The 26,096-nt window shown below is 38.0% G+C and overlaps 1 long non-coding RNA gene across 1 annotated transcript; it reads left to right on the top strand.

Moving 5' to 3' along the window:
- Window positions 1-521: 521 nt before the first annotated feature.
- LOC140147762 (uncharacterized) lies at window positions 522-19,186 on the top strand. The gene is made up of 3 exons (XR_011858402.1): window positions 522-777; window positions 13,483-13,592; window positions 19,046-19,186. It is a non-coding gene; the product is annotated as an uncharacterized lncRNA (long non-coding RNA).
- Window positions 19,187-26,096: the final 6,910 nt, after the last annotated feature.

The raw sequence follows: 26,096 nt of genomic DNA, 5'->3' as shown, positions 1-26,096 counted from the left end.
CTAGGCCTTAATCAGCACAATTTCTCTTATAGGCCTAGGCTAGAACTGCTAACCTATGCAGCTGCCAGGCATATGACTATGGGGAGCAATTAGTTCTTGATTATAAAACTCAATACATTCATCAGCTAAGCCTAGTCTTAGGCCTACCCTAATGCTGATTTCATACCTTCTGCCGCTTGCTGTTTCATGTGCCGCTTGTACTTTTCTGCAAGCGGAGCGGCACCCCGCTGAACGGCAGCGGCATGAATGTGAAATCCAATGTTGCTGCTCAGCACAGCCAGAAATCATTTAATGTTCTCATATGGTACGTAAGAGTGGCGCAGCTCCTGAGTTGAATTGAAATCTGGCGCTTTGGGCAAACTGGTAGAGTGATCTCGGCAGCCTCGGCTTGCTGCTGGTAGCCGTAGGGGTTTCTGGTGCGACTGCACAGTGAAGTAAAATCATTGTCAGAGCGGGAAGCGACAGGAAAGTATGAAACCAGCATAGTGCCGCAGGTGTCTCTCTAGCAGTAGAGAGGTGACCGTAGAAGCCGGAACCAATCAGCATGGTTCTTACAAAAACGGTTCGGAATCATGTGACGTCACTTCCTAAGCGCGTGACCTAGACAGTTAATCAATATATCGGCAAAGTTGAACCAATCAGGATTCTAGTAAATGACGTCATCTGGAAGACGGACTGCATTTAAGAAAGTTAAAAATCATTGTCAACAAAGTAGTCCAAAATTGGGGCAGAAAGTGGAGTATTTCCACGATTGTGCCCGGCGAGCAGTACGCACAGGTAATACTAAACTTCCTTTACTTCGTTTTAAATGCAGTCGCATGGTTGGTTAATTAAAAAACTCTAAACTCATGAGTCTTATCTTTAAATATTTTCATGTTTTAAAATGCCAACGCAATGGCAATGACAATGTGACGTGACATGCAATGCCTGCCCTGATGCATGCATGATGACCGGGATTCGACCTAGTACAGGGAACCCATACCGTAGTAGCTCTGCACAACGGGCAATTAACGGACAATTAAATAGGGCAGCACCAATACGAAAATGTCATTAAGTCTTATTCAGATTTCCTTTCCTTTGGCAGCTTAACCATCGCATACGTGCGCGACGTCACTCAAGCGTGTGCATTGGACCAAATGATATACGCGCTGGACGGCCAGCAGTACGCTTAATTTGTAAAAGGAAATCTGAATAAAACTTTACCGATTAAAGTCATAATGTACGATCTTATAATATGAATTTGGTAAATTTTTTTCAAACCTAATTTTTTTGCATATTTGTAATGTTTACACATGTCACAACTTGCACCTAAATGGAATCAGCCAAATTTGTTGTGTTTGTAGGTAAACAGAGCAAAGTTCAACATAAAGTCATAATTCATGAAATTATGACTTTATGTCCGCCCATAGAAGAACTGTGTGTTAAACGGCCAAAATAACAAGCAGACGTGTTTCTTTCACGTTACCTCGTTATTTCAGCTCAAAATGGACAGAAACCATTCCCGATCATTATTACTAGTATTATTTCAGCATTTTGAGTATATAGGCCTAATGACAAATTTAAAATTTGAAGGAAATCGTACATTAAGCCTTTAATGATGTGTCTGTTTGGTCCGGTTTTTTTTAAAGTTTGTGTTACGAACCACAGGCCTTGCCATCTAGATTTTAAAGGCGAGTGGTCAATCACTCGCAAGCATGATGCTAGGGGAGTGGTCGAATCACTCTCTACATTTTAATCAAATCGCTAGGTCTGAAAAATTATTCATAAATATGAAACAATATTACATGCTGTTCACAAAGCTTCACAATCTTTCTTTCGTATCCAGGGTTTAAGGCTAACTTTAGGCCTACAGTAGATCGGATACAGGATACACTGAAGTGCTGAAACTTGCTTGTAAATTGATATTGGATTCAATTTTGGGCGATTCGCAGCGAGCGATATTTAGTGACTTTGGCAAGTTTAAAATTGCTCGCTAGAAATTGAGTTTGGGCGAGCGGTGGCGACCGAGAGTGATCGCTCGCCTCAAACGGCATGGCCTGGAACTAGATTCGACCATGGGTGGAGGTATATGAATAAATAAATTTTGTTTATATACCTCCATGATTCGACATTACAGCACATGAGCATTGTAGGCCTACTGATTGTACAGACTTAATTCCAATTGAATGAACGCAGCTTTCAATAGCGTGACTTTTTTTTTCCGTACACTGGGTGATGTATGCCAGTGTGTGCGACTGTGCATGAGTAACACGGAAGTGAATCCAACCATGCCAACGCACTCATGAATAATGGTTTAGTACAGGGATATAGGCTATATTCTGATGTTTTTTATTATTGGGTGGATCATCGTACAGGCGCAGGCACTGCACAGTACCTGCTTTGGCTGGTTTTCAGTTGTACCCCGAGTTGTACTCGATACTCATGCAGGGCTGTCAACTCTCACGCATTGGCCGTGAGTCTCACGCATTGGGTCACTTTCTCACGGTCTCACGCCAAGGTAGTATAATCTCACGCCAAGGTAGTAAAGCTCACGCAAAAAAGCTGGAAAATGAGTAAAATCTGACGCATCGTCATGAATAATTTGTTGCTATGAATTGTACTATATAATGGTTAGCAATTGTATCCAAAAGGTTGTGCGTTCGCGTTGTAGTTTAAAATGCTCAATTACGGTCGCAGTTGGGTCACACCGTCATCGTCCCTATATCTTCGTGTCAAAAATTGCCGTGATAGTACGATGAATCCTCACGTTTTTCAACAGCTACGCATGGTGATTTGTTCGAGATAGGCCGAGCGACTCAGGCTAAGCATACAGTTTGAGATTTTGAGAGCCTGCCACACTGTTTCTATTCTATGTTTTTACGATTTTCGCATGATCAGTATATGGCTGGCCGTAACCGCCACAACGTGGAGCTGCTACGCGTAGCTTACTTTTCGCTTCGTGGAGCTAAATTGACCAATCATGTTAGATCTTTTCATTACGCGGAGCCAGTGGATGCATCCTCGTTCCAGAGAGAGAAAACTCAAAATTAATGTTTACTATGGGGATTTTAAATGAATCGATTGTAAATAAACCACGACCAGTTGTACAGGATCAATACCATTGTTTGATTAGTGTATAGTCAATGTTACCTTGCATGCAATGCACGTGTCATGTGTCATGTGTGTGGCATGTTTGTTTGTCTACTGTGTCAGGCCAGGATCACTGACACCCACGGTACTGATACTGTCATACTATCACGGTGATCATATTGTTGAATGTTGTTGACTTTAAAATAATCATGATGCAGTCATGTGTACAGTAGAATTCACCACGACCTTTGAAGGACTTAAACCCCATTAAAAGCTATTAAACCAAGATAACACTCAATGAAAACAGCTCAACTATGTTACATCAGATCTTCTCTGGTTAAATACACACTGCACTTGTGTCTGTTTTACCTGTGCAATGAGCTGGTATTATAGTTTCAGTTGGGTGAAAGATTATAAAGCGAACGCAAGGTAACAATACTGTGGGCTTTTGTTTACGAAATGAGACAATAGTCTGCTTATTGTTAACCAGCGTTCTTGAAAATGAGAAGCTTAATGACTTAACACGGTTTAGAAATAATTTCTTCATCTTTTTGGTGTTATCTGTCGTTTACATATCCTTCCTAAAACACAAAAGTACCAATATTTCCAAACACCTAAATTAGCTAAAAATTTAGGACATGTTAACTTTTCTAGAATTTCAGAGAATACTTTAAATATTGGCCGGTTATTTTTTACACAGTGACGTCAACTAGGCAATGGCCTATACTTCTAACATACACGATTTGTAGAGGTCACACGTCAATGGTGAGCGCACTGAGTATTGTGTATAGGAAAACGGACAGTAACTACAGTATGTATGGCCTACTACTAGTATATAAAGTAAATCAGAACTAGTTTGCAGTTTGCTGAAGGTCGAATTCCGCAGGCCACAACGTGCAAGTTATACAAATTAGCTCCCGGCGATACACTGCAGATCGCAGAACTGTGTGCATGGTTTACCACCACTCTGCCTAGCTATATAGTTATGTACAATACTGTATGAGTTTCTTATGAGTGCATGTCCATCTTAATAATAAGTCGGTTCATACTTTTCATAAACTACTTTTTGAATCATAACTTTCGTGACCGAGGATATCTTGCAACTACGTGACGCTCGTCTGGCAAATTCTTAATGAATAAATTCGCTTCACGTAATGAGTAAGTCGTACTTGATTGGTCAGTTTTACCTCCGAGTAATGAAAAACTCTAACATGATCATGATTGGTCAATTTGGCTCCACGGAGCAAAAAGTCAGCTACGCGTAGCAGCTCCACGTTGTGGCGGTTGCGGCCTACCATAGCAGTATCCCATATGATATTTCTATAGCAAGAAAGTTTTATTTGTTGTCAGGTAAATCACAGGTTTTATCTCAAATACGCTAACTGGAAATTAAATACACTAATTAGTGAGGACCGGTATTTTGCTGTGGATATGTTTAACTGCAATTTTGCGGTAAAAAATTTGAAATCCTGGGTAAAAATTGTGATCATATTCAACTCTTTGAGAAAATAATTATATAAAGGAATGCGTGTAAAATCCAGGTGCAATACAATGTACATTATTGACACACTATCACTCTCTTTATCTACGTCAATAATAGAATATTGATTTCAATCGAATTGAATACATTGCTCAGTTTTGAGTTTGTAGTTGACTACTAAGCGACCTAAGCGATCAATTGCTAGCCAATCAGATAGAACTCCTTTTCTTGCGTTCGGTGAAATACCACTCGCCCGTCGCTCACCAACGGAGTATTCAATTTATATTTATCGTATAGGACGTCGACACTGTGTGGGTCGAATGCAGTGGTTTTTAAAAATTTTATTTATTGATAACAATAGGCTAGAAAGCTTGGACAAGCCCAATAGTGAAACCACTAAATTAAAGGGATGCCCATTACATCAAAACAAAGACATTTATAAAAAAAATAATAAATAAATCCAAGTAAGGTAAATCATCCACAGTAAAGTGCCCAAGCAAGAAGGGAGCTGGAATACATTAAAATAGACTTGGTGATTTATAAAAAGCATTATTTACAATATTGTTTCATGCAGGCCAGCCGAGTGTAGGTCGGCTTCGGCTGGCCTGCATGAAACAATATTGTAAATAATGCTTTTTATAAATCACCAAGTCTATTTTAAATGTAAAAAAAATAATAACAATAGTTGAAAGCTGCGTTCATTTAATTCGAATTCCTACTGTAAGGAATATACCACCTTCGCGTCCTTTATTATATGGATGTCTATCGTGTTACGGTGGGGAATGGTTATACATTTCCCCGATCATGCGATAGCGAGTGCCGTTCCACACAAATTCAATGGATTGCAGAAACAAACTTCCCCGCAGAATATATATCAACATTATATGAGATTCAATTACATGAGTACCGGTATACTAATGCACATACCTGAGAACTTTAAGTCTTTAAGAAGTTGTATGCTGCTTCAGTTTTCCAAATTTAGATCATTTTCATTGAAAATTCGACAAAACAAGACCTGGGGTCATGTGCCATGAATTGGGGTATAGTAAAAGGTGGGGGTGTTACATTTTTTCAGTTTCTTTAGGATGTTTCACCTCAGATCTCAAGAATGAAGAGGGATACTGAACTAGTTTTGGTCTCATATTGTTGCTCATTTATCTAGCTAAAATTGTGGAAAGTAAAAACTTCACACTGTATTTACTTTTTGAGATATTGCAATTCAAACGATGCAGAGTCAGGGGTGGAGGTGCCTACGGTTGAGGTGCCTACGGTTGAGGCATGTGTTAAAGTATAGGGAATATTGATTTTTCTTGCCTCCCGAATTCATTTTTTACTGTAACTTTGTAACCCAGCAAGGTATTGAGATGGATTATGTACCATTGTTTTGGTATTGATGTCTAGTTTACAATGTGACCAGTTTTACTCCAAGCTAGCTAATTTGTTGCAAGTGTGCTGCACTCTTTGTCATGGGTTCTAGGCTTTTCCTATATGTCAGGCCTTGCCGTCTAGATTTTAAAGGCGAGTGGTCAATCGCTCGCTAGCATTATGCTAGGCGATTGGTCGACCCGGGTGGTCGAATCACTCTCTAGTATTATGTAGTGGTCGAATCACTCTGTAAGTCTGAAAGATCATTCATACCAATATGAAATACTTACGAGGAATAACCTCTCTTTTGTTTTCAGCTAATTTATTGCAATATACCGAATGAATAAATAATATGAAGTGCTGAAACTTGAATGCAAATTGGGTAAACGGTGATTCGCAGCGAGCGATATTTAGTGTCTATGGCGAGTGTAAAATCGCTCGCTAGAAATTGAGTTTGGGCGAGCGGTGGCGAGCGAGAGTGATCGCTCGCCTCAAACGGCAAGGCCTGTATACTTTACTGTACTAAGTATGTACGCGCGAAATGTTCTGAATGTCATATTTCTCAAGTAGTTGGCCTACTTCTGTAAATGTTAACAGTTTTTGAAGGAAATTTGATGAGGAATTCAGATTTGCCATTGGTTTTTGTGTAGAACATGGTGGAAAAATGTTTTGGCTGATTATGTCATTAAAATCATAAAAATTATGTACGACTTTTGAACACCCTGTATCTCAATTAGGCAACATAACTCATCATTATCAGTTTGCTTTTTTTGAAAGTCTACAATGTTATTAGCACATCTAAAAAGGTTTTAGCAGACCAGGTGTTAATGTTAGTAAATAAGAGAGGAACAAAATTGTATACTTTTTGAACCAAAATTTAACTTTTCCACCCTATATGACATTTGTGGCACCCTGTATATTGACCAATTGTTCGTGTGTGTATTCCTGGTACTCTAAGCTTTACAGTGATATATAATTTTATAGGGTTTTGATGAACAGTTTATGAATTACACCAGTTAGTACAAAAACATGTAAATTGTTTGATTTTTAAGTATGTAACTCATTTGGCCCCCAATTCATGGCGCACAACCGAGGCTGCTTTGAGAACTAGCCGTAATGATTTCTAATAAGGCAGCAAATAAGGTCATAATGATCACATAGTCTTCACCAGAGCCAGTTTGGTTCCGATCTATCTGCCTGTTTGTGTGCAGGGAGTGGAACCAAACTGGCTGCAGAGAGACTAATTTGACCCATCTGTGTGAAAATCATAATTTTGCTTGTGGCATAGACTTCATAAGGCCGTACGGTATTTCTTTTCAAAATTTTTCATTTGGAAAATCATATTCTTTAAAACTTACATAACATAAATGTCATCCCTTTCCAACATTAAGGGCATATCTATTGCAAAAACAAGTTTAACTCCATTCGAATAGAATAATTATTACATTACAAGTTGACACTTGTTGCAAATTCTTTTATTTGTAAAACTTTCTTCTGAAAAAAGACAAAACGTGTTGTTGAAATGCTGACTCGCACATCCCTTTTCAGCGTTCGAATCGAAATTGATTTCCAATGCAGCAAACTGATGATGTACATTCTATGAAGAGTATTCTCCTCCGAGCCAGTTTGGTTATGCGTAACCAAACTGGCTGTGTAGGACACTATATGTTCACATCTCTCGAGCAGTACATAACACGAGTCCTCAGAGAGCTCTTTTGATGTTCATTCATATATAATGCGCAACCTTCAGGTCCACGAAACTCCGGAGCTACTTTGAGGACAGAAAATGTGACTCTCGTGCTAGTCTCCTATACAACTAGTTAATTCTGTGGTCCTGACACTCGTGTCACAAATGTGACTCTTGCACTGTCCTCACATCGGTATAGGCCATTTGCACGTTAATTGTACGGAGTGTCCTATCCCCGGGTCCTATCTCATAGTCTATTATCTCTGACTCACCGCTTACAGTTGGTTTTTGCAGAATATCAAGTTTAAACGTCTTATTTTCTCAAAAAAGGAGTTATTTTCATTGTCCTCATAAGGCCAAAAAAAAATTGTTGTGTTGCCCGCAACCGCCCAACCCTAAATCCTGAAAAATCAGGGTCGGCATTTTTATTTTTTTAATTTTTTTTAAATAATGATTTTTACAGATTTGTTCAAAAAATCAATGTTTTTTACTTAAATTAATATTTTATTGAAAGACTAGTCTTTAATTGATGTCTAACAGGTATCCAGAAGTCAAAATTGGCAAATGTTTCCTAATTGAAGAAGCATTATTTAATATTTGAGGGGATTTTTAAAAAACTGAAGGTTTGAAAAAATAAATAAATAAATAAATCCGACCCTCCGACCCAACTTTCGCATTTTCCCACTTGAGGGAAACACAACAATATTTTGTTTGGCCTAATATTAGCTTGCCAATGATATGATGTTGTCCGAGGACTCCCGAGGAGCACCCTTTAATGCAAAAAGAACAGGTAAATAGTCCTTGGAAATGTGACTAATTCCTTGTGGAATTACTGACATTGACAATGACATACAGCTTGATACTGGTAGTGTTCCTGTGTTTTTTGTCTCGCCTGCTGTCTGAACTTTGTTCAGGGAGAGACTTAGTAATCACTATGGTATGTGTGTGTGTTGGGGGGGGTCGGGGTGGGGTGTGTGTGTTCTGAAAAGCTTGTGAACGTGTTATCTTGAGAACCATAAGTGCTATGATGATAAAACTTAATAGGGGGTAGCATGACCAGAGGGTCTCGACCTGATTAGATTTTGAGTGCAAAATATGGTAATTAAGTTCCTAATTTGCATAATTTATGCATAATAAGTAAAATACCTTGTGAACAGATTATCTGGAGATGAGTATGAGGTACAGTGACGTAACTTGGTGGGAAGTAGCGTGGCCAGGTGTTCTGCACCTGATTTGATTTTCAGCGCAAAATATGCTAATTAAGTGCCTAATTTGCATAATTTATAAAATGCATATTTGATGTGTATCAAGCAAAAAACCTTGTGAACAAATTATCTGGAGATCCGGATGGGGTACAGTAATGTAACTTGGTGGGGAGTAGCAGGGCCAGAGGTTCTCGACCTGATTAGATTTTCAGCGCAAAATATGGTAATTAAGTACCTAATTTGCATAATTTATGCGTAACAAGCAAAATAGCATTTTCTCTGTGACTACATGTAGGGGTCGCACGTTCCTCAAACTTGGTGGGTGGGTGCATATTGATCCCAGACAGAACAGGTTTGTATTGGTTAGTGGGTCAAGGTCATCCAGGGGTCATCTGAGGTCAAACTAGCAAACACTGCCGTATAGGCATGAAACTGGGTGGGTACAGTCAACATTTGAAGCCAAATTTTTAGAAGGTCATTTTAGGGTCATCCGGGGTCACTCAGGGGTCATCTGAGGTCATATTACTAAAAACTGTCGTATACATGGACATGAAACTTGGTGGATACAGTCAACATTTAGAGCCAACATTTTGGAAGGTCATTTCGGGGTCATCTGAGGTAAAATTACTAAAAACTGTGTTATGGGCTTGAAACTTGGTGGATACAGTCAACATGTGGAGCCAAAATTTTGGACGGTCATTTTGAGGTCATCCAGGGTCACCTGAGGTCAAATTACTAAAAACTGTCGTATGGGCACGAAACTTGGTGGGTACAGTCAACATTTAGAGTCAAATTTTTGAACGGTCATTTCAGGGTCATCCAAGGTCACCAAAGGGTCATCTGAGGTCAAATTACTGGCTTATGGGCATAAAACTTTATGGGTACTTTCAACATTTAGAGCCAAATTTTTGGAAGGTCATATCAGGGTCATCCGAGATCACCCAGGGGTCATCTGAGGTCAAATTACTAAAAACTGTTGTATGGGCATGACACTTGGTGGGTACAATCAACATTTAAGGTAAAAATTTTGGAAGGTCATTTTGGGGTCATCCAAGGTCACAGGGGTCAACTGAGGTCAAATTACTAAAAACTGTCATATGGGCATGAAACTTGGTGGGTAAATTCATTATTTAGAGGCAAATTTTTGGCAGGTCATTTTGTGGTCATCCAGGGGTCAGCTGAGGTCAAATTACTAAAACCATCATATGGGCATGAAACTTTGTGGGTACAGTAAACATATAGAGCCAAATTTTTGGAAGGTCATTTCTGGTCACCATGGGTCATCTGAGGTCAAATTAGTACAGTCACCATCAGCTAGATAATCGTGCCCAGCCGAGAACCGCCAAATTCATTAAGACAAAACCTCTACCAAAAGTAATCGCAAAAGCAGGTGGTCGCGAAATCAGGCGAGACTCGTGGTTCGAGAACCGCCTTGTATTGATGATGAGCATCATGATCATGTAATAAATTGATATCGAATGAAAGGTCCTTTTTTTCTCATTTAAACATATTGAAATTTGCAGTTCCAAATTGGTGTATTTGCGAAATGTAAATACACCAATTTCAGGTAATAGGCTTCACGAGCGGGACTTGGACTCCTGGGACGCACTCCCAACCTTAATTACTGGTAGTCGCGACTACGACAATTGAAAAGCAAAAGTCGACTATCGCAACTATATTTTTATGTTAAAAAATCGTGTTAAAAATGCCAGATATCCGCAACAAAACCAACCAAATACAAACTGCAAAAAATCAGTACCTTACTATCTTAAATAGACAGCAAGTTGCGTGCATTGTAATCTACAGTAGCCAGCAAGTTGTATACCTTGCTATCTTCAGTAAACAGCAAGTTGTATACCTTGCTATCTACAGTAGACAGCAAGTTGTATGCCTTACTATCTACAGTAGACAGCAAGTTGTATACCTTACTATCTTCAGTAGACAGCAAGTTGCATACCTTGCGATCTTCAGTAAACAGCAAGTTGTATACCTTATTGTCTACAGTAGACGACAAGTTGTATACTTGATATCTACAGTAGACAGCAAGTTGTATACCTTACTATCTACAGTAGACAGCAAGTTGTATACCTTGCTATCTTCAGTAGACAGCAAGTTGTATACCTTGCTATCTTCAGTAAACAGCAAGTTGTATACCTTACTGTGTACAGTAGACAGCAAGTTGTATGCCTTACTATCTAGAGTAGACAGCAAGTTTTTTTACTTTACTATCTTCAGTAGACAGCAAGTTGTATACCTTACTGTCTTAAGTAGACAGCAAGTTACATGCATTGCTATCTACAGTAGATAGCAAATTGTATGCCTTGCTATCTACAGCAGACAACAAATTGCATGCATTGCTATCTACAGTAGAAAGCAAGTTGTATGCCTTAGTATCTTCAGTAAGCAGCAAGTTGTATGCCTTACTATCTTCAGTTGACAGCAAGTTGTACACCTTACTATCTACAGTAGACAGCAAGTTGTATAGTATACTTTACTATCTTCAGTAGACAGTAAGTCGTATACGGTACCTTACTAACCCTAACACTGGACCCTGCTTTTTGGGATCGGAAGTCAAAGAAGATCCGAAAAAGTCAAGGAGAAGAAGAATTTTTGAGTGTTAGGGTTAGGGTAGGCTCTAATCTGGAAAAATACATCGCAGTTAACCCTAACACTGGACCCTGCTTTTTGGGATCGGAAGTCAAAGAAGATCTGAAAAAGTCAAGGAGAAGAAGAATTTTTGACTTGGCACCCCCGTGATTCGAACCTTTGACCCCTTGCATGCCAAGCACACGATCTCGGACCGGTAGCTACACGGGTTATTGCTGCCCGGCCAGCAATTCCGTGCGCATATAACACTTAGGGTGATTGCGTCATCGCAGACCCTGGGATTCATGCATGCGCAGATTTTTTCATCGTAAGATTTTGTAAGATTTTTTGGGTGTTAGGGGTAGGCTCTAATCTGGAAAAATACATCACAGTTAACCCTAACACTGGACCCTGCTTTTTGGGATCGGAAGTCAAAGAAGATCCGAAAAAGTCAAGGAGAAGAAGAATTTTTGACTTGGCACCCCCGTGATTCGAACCTTTGACCCCTTGCATGCCAAGCACACAATCTCGGACCGGTAGCTACACGGGTTATTGCTGCCCGGCCAGCAATTCCGTGCACAGATAACACTTAGGGTGATTGCGTCATCGCAGACCCTGGGATTCATGCATGCGCAGATTTTTTCATCGTAAGATTTTGTAAGATTTTTGGGTGTTAGGGCTACAGTAGATAGCAAATTGTATACCTTGCTATCTACAGTATACAGCAAGTTGCATTCATTGCTATCTACAGTAGACAGCAAGTTGTATGCCTTATAATTACTATCTTCAACAAGCTGTATACCATGCTATCTACAGTTTGTATGCCTTGATATATTCAGTAGACAGCAAGTTGCATGCCTTGATATCTGCAGTGCATGCCTTGATATCTTCAGTAGACAGCAAGTTGTATGCCTTCTTATCTACAGTAGACAGCAAGGTGTATGTATGGTCAGTATGCAACAAGATCCATGCTTGCTTCCTTCAGAAGACAACAAGTTGCCTACTGACTACTGAAAATACATCTAGCAAGGCATAGAACTGTTTACTGTGGAAAGCAAGCATATAATGTGTTGCCTGCCAAAGATAAAGGCAGCAGTCTACTGTGTATAGCAAGGTATACAACTTGCTGTTACTGAAAATAGTAAGAAAACAACTTGCTGCCTACTATAGATAGTAAGACATACCAACTTGTTGTCTATTAAAGAAAGCAAGCATCGAATGTGTTGCCTACCAAAAATACATATTATCATGAGCAACAAAGTAGTCAATGAAGACCCTTGGATTTTGAGGGATACTGTGCTAGATATCTTGCACAGAAAACATAGACCCTTGATTGTCAAAGGAATTGTTAGCTCTTATGAAGCCTTTGTTGAGCTAAAGAATTTCTATGACATATCACATTTGTATTTTTCTTATTTCGACAAAATGAAATGGTGTTTTGTTTTTATCTGCCCTAGGATGTTGGCTCTTTACAAATCAGAGATGTTATTTCTCTTGACCTGCACATAGATAAGAACCGGGGGGGGGGGGGTACTCAAGTTTGGTTTTGGTAGGGAAGTGCCGCTGAGAATTTCAAAGTGGACCCATAAATATACCAATTTTTCAAGAAATTTGGACCCATTTATATACCAAAAGTCAAAATTTTCAGCCAAATTTAACCCAAATTGTCTTAGTTTTTACAAATTTTCCCAAAATTTTGTGCAAATTTTGGCTAGATTAAGGAAAAATTGGGCTATTTTCCGAAAAAATTGAGAAAATTTTGAAAAAAGGACCCATTTATACCAAAATAGGCTTTGAAAATGGGGCCAATGATATACCAAAAGGCTGAAAATGCTACCCATATTTGCGGCACGTCCCCGTATGGTCATTTGTACTGAGAACCCCCCCCCCCCCGGGATAAGAATAGCTTCATGGTGCTGATATGGGTGAATGTGATGGATGTGTGGAAATTGCTCACCATTATATTGTACTTTGTGGATGTGAAATCAGTAGCTTCAGTAAATGATATAATAGTTTCCCTGAAAAAATGTGAATGTTACTTTAATTTGTCTCATTAAGTGTGTTATTGGATGGTATTTCTTTCTACCTAGGAAAGGGACTTCTACTAGCCTCATGACCAGGACAACAGACAGTTCAAAGAAGATGAGACTGATATTTTCTTCCTAGAACCAGTGGATACTGGGTATCAATTTGCAGAATGGTAGGTTTATAACATAAGCGGAAACATCATTTACTAGCACAGTATTGATGCAGGATACTGTCAAGGAACTAAGGGATATTCTGTGCCCATCATTGTCAAGGGTTCACAGCCATTCTGGGAAATCAGGGAAAATTGAAAGTTTAGCTTAACAATTTGCCACATGTTGGCCCTGTTGAGTTCTTGCATTAGATGCATCAACATCTTAATTTGCATGAATTGATTTGTCTAATTTCTCTCATGAAGTATCACCTAGTTGTCAACTTGTAAAATATGCTGAAAATAAAATAATATTCAAATCCAATAGTGTAATCAAACTTGGGCATAGCTGCTCTATAGACATACCGGTGTATCAGCCATTTTTGACAAGATGAGATAAGATCAGATTCATAATCTATGTATAAAGCTCTACATTCTGACAAACGTTCAAGACATGCATGTCATTAATTAATTGGGGTGCACTGCTCAGTCCGACACGCCGCTAGTCCGACATGCTGCTAGTTCGACAACACAAATTCCCTTACTTAGAGGTGCGTCAGTCCGAAAATGCATGGCGCTAGTCCGAAAAAAAGCATTCGCTAGTCCGAAAAAAAAGCATTCACTAGTCCGAAAATGAAAATCACTGCAACAGTACGACACACCGCTAGTCCGAATCCGAAATACACTGCGCTAGTCCGAATTTGGAAAATACTTCTTCAGTCCGACACTGCGCTAGTCCGAAACTGAAAACCATGGCGCTAGTTCGAAACTGAAAACTGCAGCGCTAATCCCAATCTGAAATACACTGCGCTAGTCCGTATCTGAAAAACACTGCGCTGTGTTTCCCCTAATTCAAATTCGGACTAGCGCAGTGTTTTTCAAATTCGGACTAGTGCAATGGTTTTCAGTTTTGCACTAGCGCAGTGTTTTTTAGGTTTGGCGTATCTCACTCAATGAAATAATTGTGTACAACATTCCCTGTGTTTTGGATGACATAGTGGCGTATCAATGACATACATGTACGCCATTATGTCGTAAATATGTGACATACACCACTATTTTGGTATGTCGCGGTTGTGTGGCTAATATGGATATGAATTCAACTATTATTTGATACTGGCGTATCACATGTCCTATGTCAATTTTCAATTATAGGTTAATGAACACGTATTACTTATTGGGAGAGAAATTAGACAAAATAATGCACTTGCGCTGATGTTGATACGTCTAATGCACGAGCCCCGGAAACTCGTGATTTTACTTTAACAAATTATCACTAAACACTACAAATTTTGGAAAACAGAACCATATATAAATGCATCAACCCGCCCGAAAAATGAATCAATCCTACGCGCCGCAAATGCGCGCGAAACACTGCGAGTAGTAAGCGGAGTACACAATATACACAATCAATGCATGTTTCGCACTTTTCTAACAGCTTTTCTGATTGGCTGCTTTGATATAGGAGTGTATGAATGGAGAATAATGTTTCAAAAAATAAGTTTAATGACTCTCTCTCTCTCTCTAGGTGCCATATTCTAAGACGTTGGCGATCATGTCATGCCACAATTCTCTGTTATAAGCCATCTCCAGAAGCTCTGTCGCTTTATGTTCAGCTCCCCTTTCTTTTAGCCAGTCTTTCAGATTTGATAACCACATCACTCTCTTCCTGCCTCTGCTCCTTGTTCCTTCTATTCTTCCTGTCAATACTAGGTTCTCGAAACCATCCTTTCTGAGGATATGACCAAGGAATTTGAGCTGCTTAACTCTGATTTCACGTAACAGGGCTCTTCCTGTTCACATTTGCTCTTCTTAGGACATCGTCATTAGACACTTTATCAGTCCACGGGATCTTCATCATTCTTCTAAGGAACCACATCTCGCAGCTCTCCAATTTTCTTTTAATGTCTGTTGCTATTGACCATGCTTCACTTCCATACATTAATACAGGGACGACATAGCAGTTGAGTACCCGAATTCTGGTCTCCATACCGAGGGCACTGTTTTTTAGGATCTTGTCTAACTTTGAGAACGCAGACTTAGCCAGTGCAATCCTTCTCTTAATCTCCTTAATACATCTGGCATCTTCTGTGATTAGACTGCCAGGGTAGTTGAAGGAGGAAACTTGCTTAATTCTTTGATCTTTCACCTTCAATATGCATGTTGGGCTTTCAGTCTTTGATACCACCATACATTCTGTCTTCTTGCAATTTAAAGATAAACCTTTCCTCTCACTTTCCTGAACCACCACATCAAGAAGCCTTTGCAGATCCTCCTCAGACTCAGCTAATAGGACAGTGTCATCTGCATATCTTATGTTCGTGATGTTATGTCCACCTATACTGAGACCATTTTCCTTTTCTAGTTCCCTTAGAATCAGCTCACTGTAATAATTAAAGAGATCTGGTGACATCACACATCCCTGTCTGACTCCTCTCTTAATGCTTGTATATTCACTACAATCTCCATCCACCCTTATGCACGCTGTTTGGTTCCAATAAAGGTTCTGCAACAGTCGCAGATCCTTTCCATGCAGGTCTAGCCTGCCAAGATCTTCAAAAAGCTGATCATGTCTCACCTTGTCAAAGGCTTTTGAGTAGTCAATGAAACACATGAAAACATCCTTCTGCATCTCTACCGCTCTCTCTGTTATCATTCTCAAGACATAAATCGCATTCCTGGTACCAGCATCTTCTACAAAGCCGAACTGCTCTTTACCAATCTCAGGTTTTTTCTACTTCTTGCACGGAGTAACAGGATTCTTAGAATTATCTTTGTAACATGGCTCATAAGGCTAATTGTACGGTGTTGTTCACAATCCACAGCTGCTCTTTACCAATCTCAGGTTTTATTCTACTTCTTGCACGGAGTAACAGGATTCTTAGAATTATCTTTGTAACATGGCTCATAAGGCTAATTGTACGCCTGTACGGTGTTGTTCACAATCCACAGCGCCAGGTTTCTTGGGAAGAGCAATAAAGATTGATTTGCTCAGGTCTTCCGGAAATATCCCGTCATCATACATTCTGTTGATGACTCCTGTCAGTTTCTCAATTCTATAATCCTCTAATGCTTCAATCATTTCAACAACTATTCCATCTGGCCCAGCAGCCTTATATTGACTCTCAATTTTGGCACATTCACTATTCAGCCAGGTCTCTTTGGCCTCCTTGCAACGTTTCTTTATTTGCCTGTCCAACTCTCTATATTCTTTCGAATGCCTGTCCATGATCTTTTGCCTGTCTCTCATCATTGATAGAATTTCTTCTGTCATCCACTTGCTTTTACTTTCTCTCTTCTTCTTTGGCAGGCATTCCTCTGCTGTTTCAACCAAGATATCCCTCATTGATTCCCATGTCATCTCTTCTCCTTCGTCTGTAAGTTGCTCAAACATGTTCTCCACTTTGATGGAATACTCCATTCGGATCTCTGGTTTCTTCAGCTGTTCAAAATCTAACTTCTTCGTGATCTTCGCTCTCTTCAACTTTCTCAGCTTACAACGAAGTGTGCATACTACTGGAATATGATCACTTCCGCAGTCTGCCCCTGGATGTGTCTTCGCATGTTTCACTGCTCTTCTAAATCTGTCATTAATGGTTATGTAATCTATCTGGTTCCTTGTGCGATCCCCAGGGCTCTTCCATGTATATATTCTTCTGGGGTGCTCCTTAAACCAAGTGTTTGTGATTACCATGTTGTTTGCTTCACACCACTGCACCCATCTATCACCACGCTCATTTCTTTCTCCAAGTCCAAACTCGCCTACTGTTTTGCCATCTTGTCCTTGCCCCACCTTTGCATTCAAATCTCCCATGATCAGTTGTATTTCATCTGATTTGCACTGAGACTTTGCTTCCTCCAGTTTATCATAAAAGCATCAATCTCCTCTGCTGTGGGAGCATATACTACAATAACAGAGATATTGAAAGGTTGTCCTTGTAGTTTGACCAGCAAAACTCTCTCACTTACAGTCCAATAGCCCAGCACACATTTAGCCATATCTGCATCTAGCATTAGCCCAACTCCTTTCTCATGCTTGTCACCACCTGCATAAATCATCTTGAAGTCATCGATTTTGAAGTCTCCATTATTTGTCCACCTGGTTTCATTTATTCCTAGTATGTTGATTTTAAGTCGGGTCATCTCTTGCTTAACATTTTCGAGCTTCCCACTCTGGTTAAGAGTTCGCACATTCCAGGTTCCAACTCTGATGATCTTACTTTTTCGCAAGATGACCTTACTATTTCGAACAGTAGCTAGCTGACGGTCTGGGCCCACCTGCTCTCCATGGGACACCCTACCGGGCGAGGAGCCGTCCACATTATGTTCCACAGCCCCTTCACGCCGTTAGTCTCTAACATCAAATTGTGACCTTCCATGATTATTCTTGGGAAACAATAAGTGAAGTGGTATCCCGTTGCCTTCTTCACTGCAGCATTGACAGCCGTGTTTGGGGTTCCCAAAACGCCCTTCACTAAATCAAGTACTGCCGATATCCTTGAATATATTAAGGAGCGCCAAGAACTCGTACTACATCGCTGCTGCTCGATGCAGGGCTAACCATGTATCAGGGTTGAGCCTGTTATTGATCCTGCCGATCCTGTTGGTGCCATCCAACATCAACTGGCCCCTAAGATTCCATGGTCCTCTTTTAGTCGGCTTTTACGACACGCAGAGATTACGCAGGAGGAATTCTTCAACAGCCCGTCCCCAGGCTGTGAGACATCAAATAGACGAAAAATATTTACCTAACTCAATGCCTAAAGGATATAAAGGAAAGGTTTCAGCATTTAGTCCAGTTGCCACCCATACTGAATCATATGGGGATACACCTGGTCGCCTGCCGAGGAGATCTGTGTGTATGTACCCCTCAGCGGCATCAGTGAAGTCTCGATTTTTCCCAGACTCAGATGTCTCTACCCTACAGAAGTACCTGAAACAGGTATTCTGTCCTACCACGCAAATGAAGCTGAAGACTAAAACTAAAAATAAGCCCTAGCCCTAGGCAACTGGATGCTGAGAAGGAGGAAGAACTAGTATAAGCAGGAAAACACATGGAGCACCCAAAGGATAATAAAAACATCCAGTGGGAAACCCAGCCCCTTAAGATGGTAGTAGGGTGCTGGTAAGGGTAACTTTCAGCTCCGCGGCTATAGCCTCCACGGCTATAGCCTCCCCCTTAATGACTAATTACAATTATTTTATACATTAAATGTAACTTAAATATTTGATATTTTCATATCCATTCAAGAAAAGGGGACATTTTAATCGAAGCAGTGTATGACAAACAGTTTTAAAAAAGTTTAAAAATTCAGATGCAATTATCTCAAAATGACCATTTTCGTGATACGCCACTCTGTCTTGCGAGCGACGAGATAATATGGGGTGCTCACTACCTGTATCTTCGGACGACCTATTTTGGACAGCCATCTCAATTTTTTTAAATGGTCAACAATTCGTTTTCCCTTTCTCTTTAGATCTTGGAGCTGTTATTGCCTGTTCTGATTGAACAAGGAATTGTATCTAGTTGGTAAAGACAGAGGAAAGGGCAAATAATGCCCTTGGGGTGCTCAACAAAGGCAGATGAGCTTGATTGAAGCTGTTGGTAAAGAAAAAGCATGCAGGTAAAGAGGTTTATTATTAAATATGATTAGATTTGTAATGTATAGTATAGCATGTTATAGAATTATTAAATGTACAAGTTTAATAGACTAGACAAAATTTCAATAGTTCAGGTTTCATAGGGCATTTGTTAGTAAAAGTAAAAGTTGATAAGGAGCCGTCCATAATTTCCACCATTTTCACATACGTACAAAGCGTACGTAACTTTTTCCCCCCTCCCTCCCTCAAGTTATGCACAAACAGGCGAAGGGTTTCCATGAGTAGGCCTACTACTAATAGCAAAATTGAGGTATTGGGTTGGGGTTGGGGTTAGAGTTTAGGTTAAGGGTTTGATTAGGTTTAGGGTTATATTAGTGTGCCAGCAGGACAGTTGGTTCTGGATTAATGTTTTTACAGATAAGTTTGAGAAATGCTGAAAAAAACTTACTTTTTAAACCATATTTCCATGAAAACGAAAGCCATTAATAGATTAAAATATAGCTTAAAATGCAGCCCGAATCTAAACTAAATTACCAATGTACTCCAAAATCTGCTGAGCATCCTATATACTCTCTTTTCCACTAAGAACCCCCGGGATTACATCATATATAGGGGGGATCCAGGGGACATCCCTTTGGCATGTTTGATGTATGTTCTTGCAATTAAAGTATGGATTTCATGTCTTTTGTCAGCGTTTTGCAAAACAATCCACGCTAGAGCCTTTGCTGCCATTGATCCTAGCGCAGATAGTAAATACTTTTTTAAGTATTTTGGTTTGAAATAAACTAAGCATAATGTAAAATAGGACCACGGTGCATATTAGACTTACTCAAAATTCAAGAGAAAATCATTGTTTACATGGCATGTTATAGAAATAATATTGTTAAAACAAATTGAATTTTAGGTCAATTGGTTATAACTTATGAATTAAAATTGGAAAATACCATTATTTGTCACTTCCATTTTTTTTTTTATTGCTTAAACAAATCGCCATTTTCTAACGAATATGCTCAGGATGCCCCTCCCTCTTTTGTACGCTTTGTACATACATGTAAGTGAAAATGACGAAAATAATGGACGGCCTCTAATCTAGGTATATTTACTAATTTGGACATGCCGAATCCAAAAAAAGGTGGTGAGCAAGCGTTATTTTGAGTCTATGACCCTCAAAATGGCCCCATAGGGTTATACAGGGGTCAAAAATTAAGCATGCTCTGATTTCTCTCATTAGCATATCAAATTAATATGTCTGGTTATAAGGATCACCAAAATATAAATTTTGTGTGTGTACGATATGTGGTTGCCCAGTTATGTACCAAAAAGGGTCATATGTCAATTTTGAATTTCAAAAATTAAAGTTGCCCCAATTTTCATGAAATTTGTACCAAATTGTTTGTTTAGCTTCAGGCTGTGAGAAAAAGATAGGTTTTTACTATCGGTGATGTATAGTTAAAATGTTATGGGACAAAAATGTTATAGGTCTATAGGTTCTAATAGCAACTGTCCTGTTAAATCAGTTTATCAGTTCTACCCAGTAACTATACATCACAGATAGTGGAAACCTATCTTTGGATTCAGCAGGTCCAAATTAGTAAAGATACCTAGGTGATCAACTTTTACTAAAAATGTTTCAACAATTTTATATATTTGAGATTTTCCTCTAGACTATAAAAACATATACCAATTATGATCTGATCTACTCAAACCAAAGTTGGAAATTTAGAAAATTGAGTTATCACCATCACTAACTTATTCAGTAGCTAAGCTTATTGATGTTGAAATCCCTAGTCACTGCTTTACTTGGTTAGAAAGTTAGGAACATTTTGTTTGCCTATTTTCCTTTGTTTTTGTACTATTTTTGTCCTTATTTTGTGTCTATTGTGAAGTTTATCAAAAGGGACAATTTTAGAGCAAAATTTCCAATGACAAGTAGCAGGTTAATATCGGTAAATACAACATCTGTAGCGGTGCATTTTTATGCAAGAATGGGATTCTACTATAATAATTTGGTAATAAACTGGATGGAAGTTGAAAATTTGTCCATGCAATTTAAGGCATATGCCAGTTTTAAGCTTATTCTCATGACATGGCATGTAAATTTTGGTCACTTTTTCAATGAAAAAATTATGGGGGCGTTTATTAGAGTGGGTGCATTTATTAGGAACAAGACAGTAATATGATGGAGGTAAGTGTTTGGCATAAAGAAGCATCAATGTTATTTCTTTCATGCAAAATATTTGAAGAGAAATAGGTAAATACAATTATTAACCAAATAAGATTGAATTCAATTCTTTTTATTACAGTAAGCCCTTGAGAGACAAGGGGTCTAACCCTAACCCTACCCGAGGTTTTTGGCTATCGGAAGGAAAGAAGGAACGAAAAGGAGAGAAGATGAAGAAGAAAGTCACTTGGCACCCCTGGGATTCAAACCTCGGACCCCTCGCATGCCACGCAGAAGATCCCCAGCATGTAGCTACACAGGTGACGTTGGCCCGGCCAACGATTCCCTGGGTATATATGACTTGGTCTGATTGCGTCATCAAGTCCCGTGGAATCCGTGCACGCAGAGCGGTTTTAATAGTGAGCTTTAGTGAGTCCTAGTTCTGTTAGGGTTAATGAAGTGATCAACATAGAGGGATATATTCTCAGTGGGAGAACCATTACCGGATACAATGGGTCGACCAGGATTCCCGGGTCTATTACAAAATTAGTTTACAGTACATTTTGGTTCCCTTGGGGCAGTGGGTGCTCCAGTTTGCACAGTATTAAATCGCATCTGGTGTGTGTGCATGTGTACATGCAAAATAACTGCAACCAAATACTGATGTCACTGCCCTCAAGCAACCTAAATGCACTATAGCTAAATATGTATTGAGAATGGTGAAACTTTAAAATTGCTTTATATGATTTGACAACATGGAAGGATATAGTTACATGTAAATTATGCCATAGTCAATTTTTGAGAAATAAAAAGAATGGAATTCTACAGATGTCAAGTACCGGTATTCAATAAATAGCCATACATATTAACATTTTATAATATTAGTCACATGAATGCATGGTTAATGTATATAACATATTTCAATTCCGGTTTTAAAAGTTGCAAATCTTTTAAAAAATAGATTGTCTCAGCATCAGGGGATCCTAGGCTACCAAGTGCATTTGAGTGTCGAGGCTTATAGATGAATATAACTATCTTCAGTAGATAGCAGAATAATATAACTATCATCAGTAGATAGCAGATGAATATAGTTATCTTCAGTAGATAGCAGGTTAATATATAGCTATCTTCAGTAGATAGCAGTTCAATATAGCTATCTTCTGTAGATAGCAGATCAATATAGCTATCTTCTGTAGATAGCAGATCAATATAGCTATTTTCAGTAATATAGCTATCTTCTGTAGATAGTAGATCAATATAGCTATCTTCAGTAGATAGCAGATCAATATAGCTGTCGTCAGTAGATAGCAGATCAATATAATTATCGTCAGTAAATAGCAGATCCATATAGCTATCTTTTGAAGATGGCTATATTGATCTGCTATCTACAGAAGATAGCTATATATTAACCTGTTTTCTACTGAAGATTGTTATATTAATCTGCTATCTATTGAAAATAGCTATATTGATCTGCTATCTACTGACGATAGCTATATTGTTCTGCTATCTACTGGAGATAGCTATATTGATCTGCTATCTACAGAAGATAGCTATATTAATCAACTATCTACAGAAAAAAGCTATATTGATCTGCTATCTACAGAAGATAGCTATATTGATCTACTATCTACTGAAGATAGCTATATTGATCTGCTATCTACTGAAGATAGCTATCTTAATCGGCTATCTACTGAAAAAAGCTATATTGATCTTTATTTCTACTAAACATAGCTATATTGATCTGCTATCTATAGAAGATAGCTATATTGATCTGCTATCTACTGAAGATAGTCATATTCATCTGTAATCTACTGGAGATAGCTATATTGATCTGCTATCTATATTAAAATGTTATCTACTGAAGAACTTGAAAATAGCTATATCTGCTTTCCACTGAAGATAGCTATATTGATCTTTATTTCTACTAAACATAGCTATATTGATCTGCTATCTATAGAAGATAGCTATATTGATCTGCTATCTACCGACGATAGTTATATTGAACTACAATCTACTGACAACAGCTACATTGATCTGCTATCTACTGAAGATATTTATATTGATCTGCTTTCTACTGAAAATAGCTATATATTAACATGATTTCTACTGAAGATAGCGATAGTAATCGGCTATCTACTCAAAATAGCTATATTGATCTGCTTTCTACTGAAGATAGCTATAATTATATTGATCTGCTATCTACTGACGATAGCTATATTGATCTATCTACTGAAGATAGCTATATTGATCTGCTGTCTACAAAAGATATCAATAATTATATTGATCTGCTATCTACTGATGATAGCTATATTGATCTGTTATCTACTGTTGATAGCTATATTGATCTGTTATCTACTGATGATAGCTATATTGATCTGTTATCTACTGAAGATAGCTATATTGATCTGCTATCTACTGAAGATAATTATATTCATCTGTAATCTACTGGAGATAGCTATATTGATCTGATATCTACTGAAGATAGCTATATATTAAAATGCTATCTACTGAAGATAACTATATTTATTTGCTGTCTACTGAAAATAGCTATATCTGCTTTCCACTGAAGATAGCCATAGTAATCGGCTATCTACTCAAAATAGCTATATTGATCTGCTTTCTACTGAAGATAGCTATAATTATATTGATCTGCTATCTACTGACGATAGCTATATTGATCTATCTACTCAAGATAGCTATATTGATCTGCTGTCTACAAAAGATATCAATAATTATATTGATCTGCTATCTACTGATGATAGCTATATTGATCTGTTATCTACTGTTGATAGCTATATTGATCTGTTATCTACTGATGATAGCTATATTGATCTGTTATCTACTGAAGATAGCTATATTGATCTGCTATCTACTGAAGATAATTATATTCATCTGTAATCTACTGGATATAGCTATATTGATCTGATATCTACTGAAGATAGCTATATATTAAAATGCTATCTACTGAAGATAACTATATTTATTTGCTGTCTACTGAAAATAGCTATATCTGCTTTCCACTGAAGATAGCTATATTGATCTGCTATTTACAGAAGATTACTATATCGATCTACTATCTACCGACGATAGTTTGATTGATCTGCTATCTACTGACGATAGCTATATTGAACTGCTGTCTTCAAAAGATATCAATAATTATATTGATCTGCTATCTACTGATAATAGCTATATTGATCTGTTATCTACTGAAGATAGCTATATTGATCTGCTATCTACTGAAGATAGCTATTGACCTGCTATCTACTGAAGATAGTTATATTCATCTGTAATCTACTGGAGATAGCTATATTGATCTGATATCTACTGAAGATAGCTATATATTAAAATGCTATCTACTGAAGATAACTATATTTATTTGCTGTCTACTGAAAATAGCTATATCTGCTTTCCATTGAAGATAGCTATATTGATCTGCTATTTACAGAAGATTACTATATCGATCTACTATCTACCGACGATAGTTTGATTGATCTGCTATCTACTGACGATAGCTATATTGATCTGCTATCTATTGAAGATAGCTATATTGAACTGCTGTCTACAAAAGATATCAATAATCATATTGATCTGCTATCTACTGATGATAGCTATATTGATTTGTTATCTACTGAAGATATCTATATTGATCTGCTATCTACTGAAGATAGCTATTGATCTGCTATCTACTGAAGATAGTTATATTCATCTGTAATCTACTGGAGATAGCTATATTGATCTGATATCTACTGAAGATAGCTATATATTAAAATGCTATCTACTGAAGATAACTATATTTATTTGCTGTCTACTGAAAATAGCTATATCTGCTTTCCACTGAAGATAGCTATATTGATCTGCTATTTACAGAAGATTACTATATCAATCTACTATCTACCGACGATAGTTTGATTGATCTGCTATCTACTGACGATAGCTATATTGATCTGCTATCTATTGAAGATAGCTATATTGAACTGCTGTCTACAAAAGATATCAATAATCATATTGATCTGCTATCTACTGATGATAGCTATATTGATCTGTTATCTACTGAAGATAGCTATATTGATCTGCTATCTACTGAAGATAGCTATTGATCTGCTATCTACTGAAGATAGTTATATTCATCTGTAATCTACTGGAGATAGCTATATTGATCTGATATCTACTGAAGATAGCTATATATTAAAATGCTATCTACTGAAGATAACTATATTTATTTGCTGTCTACTGAAAATAGCTATATCTGCTTTCCACTGAAGATAGCTATATTGATCTGCTATTTACAGCAGATTACTATATCGATCTACTATCTACCAACGATAGTTTGATTGATCTGCTATCTACTGAAAATAGCTATATTGATCTGCTATCTACAGAATATAGCTATATTTATCTGCTATAGATGTCTACTGGAGATAGCTATATTGATCTGCTATCTACAGAAGATAGCTAGGCCTATGTTGATCTGCTATCTACTGACGATAGTTATATTAATCTGCTATTTCTAGGCCTACTGAAGATAGCTAGGCCTACTCTTTAAATTCCAGGGACTTATTAAAATGACAAAACTTTGAAAAGACTTAAAATTCAAATCTAATGGATTTAAATTATTGTACTCTAATAAAGATTTGAATTTTAAGTCTCTCAAAGGTTATGTCATTTTAATAAGTCTCTTAGACTTATTTTTAAATTTTAGGAATTTAGAGAGTAGGCCTATATTGATCTGCTATCTACTGAAGATAACTATATTGATCTGCTATCTA

The sequence above is a fragment of the Amphiura filiformis genome, chromosome 3 (assembly GCF_039555335.1).
Source record: "Amphiura filiformis chromosome 3, Afil_fr2py, whole genome shotgun sequence".
Lineage (NCBI taxonomy): Eukaryota > Metazoa > Echinodermata > Ophiuroidea > Amphilepidida > Amphiuridae > Amphiura > Amphiura filiformis.
This window is presented reverse-complemented; position numbering and strand designations above follow the sequence as displayed.